Source organism: Felis catus, chromosome D1 (genome assembly GCF_018350175.1).
Source record: "Felis catus isolate Fca126 chromosome D1, F.catus_Fca126_mat1.0, whole genome shotgun sequence".
NCBI lineage: Eukaryota > Metazoa > Chordata > Mammalia > Carnivora > Felidae > Felis > Felis catus.
Window position 1 is genome coordinate 86,100,392 of NC_058377.1, and position 6,000 is coordinate 86,106,391.

The window sequence follows — 6,000 nt, forward strand, 5'->3', positions numbered from 1 at the left end:
TGACCCTCCAGCTGGAAGATCGAGTTGCTGCCTTTCCCAAACTTTGTTGACTCCAAAATGTATTTGTTTGAGGGCATCTTGCAGGAAGGACTAAGTGTGGAACACACTTGGGGAAATGCTGATCTGGAGGCAGTATGAGTAGATTTTTGGGACCCAGCTATCTCCTGAACTTTGACCTCTCCCTGTTGAATGTGCTGAATGTGCAAGGAGGGGGTTCTGCCCTCAGCAGAGGGTCGAATCCTGCTTTCCTTTGCACAGGTGCAGCCCCCCATGGCCCCAGCCCTCTAGCCTCCCCTTGCAGGCTGTTTTGTTCTGGGGCTATCGTGATTTGCAAATTCTTCCTCTAGCTCAAGTGCAAGGACCCGGAACATGCTCCCGCTGGAGGGACAATGTCGACTGAGACCCCCAGCAGTATTGTGACCTCTGTGGGAGCTGGCAGCACCTCGCAGAGGGCAGAGTTTGGCTCTGCAGTTGTACAGTCGGTTGTAAATTCTGCTGAGCTCTATGGATCCATCTGGATGAAAAGGTCTGTATAAATGCAAGATCATTATCATTATCAGCTGTCCCAGTTGGAGCCCAGCGATTCACAAGCCTACAATCAATGGGGCTTTTCCAACAATCCCAATCTACCCAGCTTGAAAAAGGTGTAATTACATGGAGCTGCACGTCCTCTGGAGAGACAGAGGGCATGTCTGTCCCCACGTCTGTCCCCAGAGTGATGGAGAAAGGAAACTCCCAAGCACCTCATTAGGCACATGGACAGAGGTGCCGCTAGGTTCTTCCGAGGCCGGGAAGAAAAGACATCCCGGGTCAACCCAGAACTTTGTCCTAGTTAGACATGAGGGGGTAGCATCACTTCTGCCTCTCTGCAGCCCAGGCGCTCTCAGAGGCACTATGGAGACTCCTTGAGTCGCCTCCTATTTTTTCCTTTTCCTGATTTCATCTGGGATCAGAAAAAACTTGGATGCAGAAAATCTTCCTTTCTGAAACTGCCCACCCACAGCATGCGGAGACCAGGAGAGGTTTCCTACCTGGCAACTCTGAGCTACAGAATGTAAGCCTTAGCTCATTCTTCTAGTTATGTGACTTTGCGTAACTTCCTTAACCTCTCTCAGCCACCTTGCCTGTTAGAATAGAAGGATCTTTTATTCTAATTCTGAGACTTTTGGTGCTATAGGAGGGAGAAGTAAAGAGACACACTTAATTTTTAAAACAAATCCTTCTGTTTCTAATATCCAAAACAGAAGACTGGAAATGATTAAGGTGACTTGAAGTCCTGCTCAGAGTCACAGAGCCTTATTAAGAGTCAGGGTCTTAGGAAGTTCATCAACTTTTCTGCTTCGTACTTGTCTGACTGCAGCCTCCCATCAGCCTCCTGGGCCTCTGTCCTCACAAAAGTAGGAGGGGTTAATGAGCATGTGGTCCCCCCAGGGCCTTGCCCTGATGTTCTGGTGCCCGGATCTCTAATGAGTCAAGAGCCTTTTCCCTGTCTCCGTATAGGCTTTACACACAATGGCTGAGTCATGTCCCCTCCCATGCCTCCCTCCCCCCCATTCTCCTGAGAAAATTACCGGGGAGCGGCTGAGAAGAGAGATGTGGCTAGAAAGGAAACTAAAGGGGGTGGGGGTGGAGAGTGCTTCCCTTGTCAGCTCTAGAGACACAAAGTTCAGGCCACTTTCACTCCCTCCAAACAGTCAATTCTGTCCTCAGGCTGGGGAGTGTCCCAGGACAATGACTCCTTCACTCCGGTTCATTTTTAACTTTTAAAAATGGCTTCTGTGACCCCGCAGGGTGAGACTTTGGCCTTTTGGTGTGAAGGAAGTGGTCATTCTGAAGATATGCTTGACACACACACAAAATTCTCCCCTGTGACCTTGGGCCACATCTCTGATAAATAGACTGGCCGGGTGAGGCGTCCAGCCGACTGACCTCCCAGGTGGCCAGAGTTTTCAGTGGGACCGTGGCTGACTGGATATTTCAGAGCAGCAAGGGACACCCTTTGCTGTGTCTGGGTGAATAGAATCCAGGCAAGCTTCTAGAGCACCTCAGCCCCAGATTTGGTATCATCTGCAGTGCTGTGGCAAAAATACCCACCAACCCATCCTGGGCAGATGCAAGTGTTCTCCAAAGCAGGTCTCAATTTGGGATAGTGAGAAGTAGTGTTTCTGCTGAAGAATAAGGGCTCTGTCCAACCAGCTTACTTGCCCAGGTCCAGTCTTCAGGACTCTGTTTTCCAGCTTCCCATAGTAAGAGAACATGTCTTGATGGGCCTGGTTCATCTATCAGTACACATAGCCATGTTTATGAAGTCTTAATATTTAATGCATTGTGAGTCTAATAATAAAGCAAAATTAAGACTCTACCTCCTGCAGTTCTTAGAAATGAGCTTGATTTATCCCATTCATTAGGCAAGGACATAAATGTCTTTGTCTGGGACCGGGATGTCAGATCTTTAACCTAAGTAGCATTTTGAGTATGGAAGGAGAATGTAAATAATGCTCAAGGCTGTCCTAAAAAAATCACAAAGAAATAACTAGGTTGCCCAGATCTACTAGTGCGTATTTTACAAGCTGTGCGTAGCAAATACAATCCTCATTAGCACTGCTTTTATTTGGCAGTAAACCTTCCCCTGATTCCATTTGTAAACTCGGTACTCAGAATATGAAGGATCTCATTAGCTAATGTCAACTGGTTTAGGAGAGCCTTCCCAAGGTGCCGATTTTTATTCATATCCCAGAGTAAGGGGAGTGCAAATAAGATAAGGAAAACAGGGGAAGGGAAGTAATGTTTGTAAAGGCACAGGATGAGGTGCTCATATGTTCTTCCACATAAGCCTCAGGACCAGTCCCGGAAGCAGATTTTATTATCCTGGGTTTGCAGATGAGGAAACAGGTTTTGAGGCATTAAACCAAGTATCCAAGGTTCCATAACCTCAGAACTAGGATTAACGCCAAGATGTTTTGCTTCTCATTCTCTGTTGTTCTGACGATACCACATGCTTTCTCTTTGCCCTGTTGTCTGTTCCTGGGGCTATTTACTCCTAACCATGTGACCTAGGCTAGTGTTATGCTCATTTTTCCAAGCCTCAAAATTCTGACGCAGTAAACGGAAATAACCATATTTGTCTCACTGGCCTCCCTGGTTGCCATGTGGACAAAATGAGATAATATATGAGAAGGGGAAAGGGAGAGTCTTTCTCTGCCTTCTCTTTAAGGTTTCAGGACAGTCTCCTGTTTGCTTCAGGAGAGGAGAATGGCTGTGGGTGCACAAAGGATACTTATAAACGAGGTGCGATTCTCGAGTAATAAACCAGCTTCTTATACTCCATGCCAGCACATCTCAAGACATAGGAGTTTTAAAAAGCCCAAACCTTAAGATGAAATTCTGTCCCATGGAGACCCTGCAGAGAAGAAAATAATAGATATGAACCACCCTTCCTCAAGCTTCCTCAACTTGATGCACAAAACAGCGTGGCTGGAGGGAGGCTGGAGGTGTGTGATGAGGGGTGGAGGGTGATGTGGTTTTTCCACCAGGTCAGCTCATGGTCTCTGTGACGGTGGGGCGGAATTATTAGAACAGAAACACCCCTGAGCTGTAGCAGCCTAGCGCAATGTTCAGTTGTGACATATACAGTGTTTCATGGAATCCATATTTCTGTCCAATATGGGAAATTTTCAGATTGAACCTCAACCAGCTATTCAGGAAAAGGGAGATAACATGGGACAGAACCACAGTCCCACATTGCAGAGAGGTGGCGGCCACAGTGTGCAGTATGCAGATGGGAAGGAAGCAGAAAGCCACACGACCAAGCACATTTCGAGAGAAGCTGTCAGCGAGAGGAGTAAGGGAAGAGCAGTGGGTATTTTACAGGGTATATCCAAGAGGAGGATCTCCTTAGCATTACTTTTAGCAAAGCCCATATAATTTCTTAAGATTCTTCTTATTTTGAGAAAATTTCAAGTCTGCAAAAAGTTGCAAAAATGTCCCATTTCCTTTGCTTTTGCCATAACCACTGCCATTGTCTGCCTTGCTCATATTTCCATTTTAAACTAGACCAGAGCAAGCCTAATTTAGACTACCCCACTCAGCCCCATAATCCTTCCTCTTTCTGGTAGGACTTGGTGTTAGTTTCTCTCTCAGGCCCGTGATCCATTAAGTCCTTGTCCAATCATGAATGGTTATTGATTATATACTATATGCCAGGTATGATGCTATGAGCTAGAAAAAATACCAATAGCTAATATGCATTGAATGCTTACTATGTGTTAGGTTTGGAGAAAAGTGCCTTTTTACCCATCATCTCATTGAATCCCTGTAACAACCTAGGGAGGTAGGTTGTGTTATTATCTCTGTGTTACAATTAGGGAAGCTGTGGCTAAGATCTAAGTAAGCTAGGAAGATCTAAATACGCTGATTCAGGACATGAACCCAGACTCTTTAGCCCATCTTCTTACTTATTGGACTTCTTTAGCACTATGGCTGGTCTCTGGGCTCCTATGTTGTTCTCTGTCTAATTATTTATGCTAACTGAAGTCAGTATATGTATGCTATGGTGATCTCTTGGCTTTTATTACTCCTTAAAGTATAGCTTCCCCCACCCCATGGGCTTCTGTGTGCAGGAATGAATTTTTATTTTGGTTCCCACTATCCTGTTTTGTTCTTGCTATCCAAATTCTCAGGAATTGGGCCCTTTCTCTCAGCCACAGTATATGACAGGCTAGCCCTGGAGAGACTTCCTGGTCAACAGTTGGCTGCCATCTGACCCAGATTACTATAATCCTGGATTCACTATTAATGAGTGCTTGAGGACTGGCAGGTCCCCTTGGAAGCCACCAGGTTGATATTTGGCTAATTTTCATGAGCTGCCCATGCTTTTTCTCCATGAAAAGGTTTCTCCAGAAAAAGTTTCCTGGGGAAGGTGGCACATGGATTTTGAAAGCTGTTAATCTAAAAGTCATGGGGGAAAAGTCACTCATGAGTGGAGAGAGAAATTAAACAAGACTGCTTCCAGGAACATAACCCAGTATGGATTCAGTCACACAATGATGCTTTGTATCCATCATTTTGGTGGCATCTCTCTTTCTTGAAGAAGTTGGCTTTGTACCACAGCCCACGGAAGAGGCCAAATTTATTAGACACATACAGACAGTAGAAGACTGACCTTTAGCACAAGGAGCTGATAAACACATCACCCCTTTATTAGAGGCCGAGGAAAAGTTGGTAACTAAGAAGTCACCAAAAAAGGTCAATGCTTCTAAGATTTTGTTTTGTTCTGTTTTACTCTCTCTCTCTCTGGTCAAACAAGGACAACTGTTATCTAAGTGCCTGAGAGGCAGCAAGCAGGATGGAAAGACCATGATCCAGAGAGCACTAGGAAAATCAGTAGTTCATTCTCTAGGAAAAACGGAAGGTGTTCCAAGTCAGGGATCTGAAGGTTTGCAGTTTTGAAAATAGCCAAAGGTGGCAAAGAAGAATCCATTGTTCACATTGGCAGGCCATGGCAGACTGATGAACTTGCTAGAGTTTTCAAGGAAAGCAAACAGTAACCCTCTGCGTCATTCTTATCAAGTTGGGGATACTTGCTGGTCACCTCAGATAAGGTAGACTGATCTTTAAGATCAGCACAAGTAACATATGAGCAACCTAATTTTTAGTGCGTGGGAATGTGGACCTATTGGACTGAAAGTGAGCTGGGAGGTTGTCAGTCAGTTTGCTATAATTTCAAAATCCCTGGCTTTGCCAGCTGCCTTGAAGTGGGAGTAGAACCCAAGAAAAGTAGCTGGATGCAGGGTTTGCTAAGTACACAAAGATGACCCTTACAGAGATAATCTCCTCCATTCCTTATTTCTTATGGGACCCTACACTTGATGAGATCTCAGTATTTCTTTGGAGGGAGTAGAGGTCAAGGTGGGGTGCAGTGGGATTTATTATACCTTTCCTTTCCATCTCTATCAACTAGCATCAGCTTCTGTTGGAGGGAAGAAGCTTTTTGTTTTCCCT